Genomic DNA, 284 nt, shown 5'->3' with positions numbered 1-284 from the left:
AGACTGAACAAACTGATCAGGAAGGCTGGCTCCGTGATCGGCTGCAAACAGGACACATTAGAAGCTGTGGTGGAGAGGCGGTCACTGAACAAACTGTTATCTATCATGGAAAACCCTGTCCACCCTCTTCACCCCCCACTGGTCCAACAGAGGAGCCGCTTCTCTAAGAGGCTCCAACAGTTTAAATGTGTGTAAAATGTTAAATGTAACGGACCGCTACAGGAAATCATTCCTACCACAGGCAATAAAACTCTTCTTCACGTCATCCCTGGGTGCTAGATACA

Source organism: Etheostoma cragini, chromosome 18 (assembly GCF_013103735.1).
Source record: "Etheostoma cragini isolate CJK2018 chromosome 18, CSU_Ecrag_1.0, whole genome shotgun sequence".
In the NCBI taxonomy this organism is placed as follows: domain Eukaryota; kingdom Metazoa; phylum Chordata; class Actinopteri; order Perciformes; family Percidae; genus Etheostoma; species Etheostoma cragini.
The sequence above is the reverse complement of the archived record's forward strand: the minus strand, read 5'-3'. Positions refer to the sequence as shown.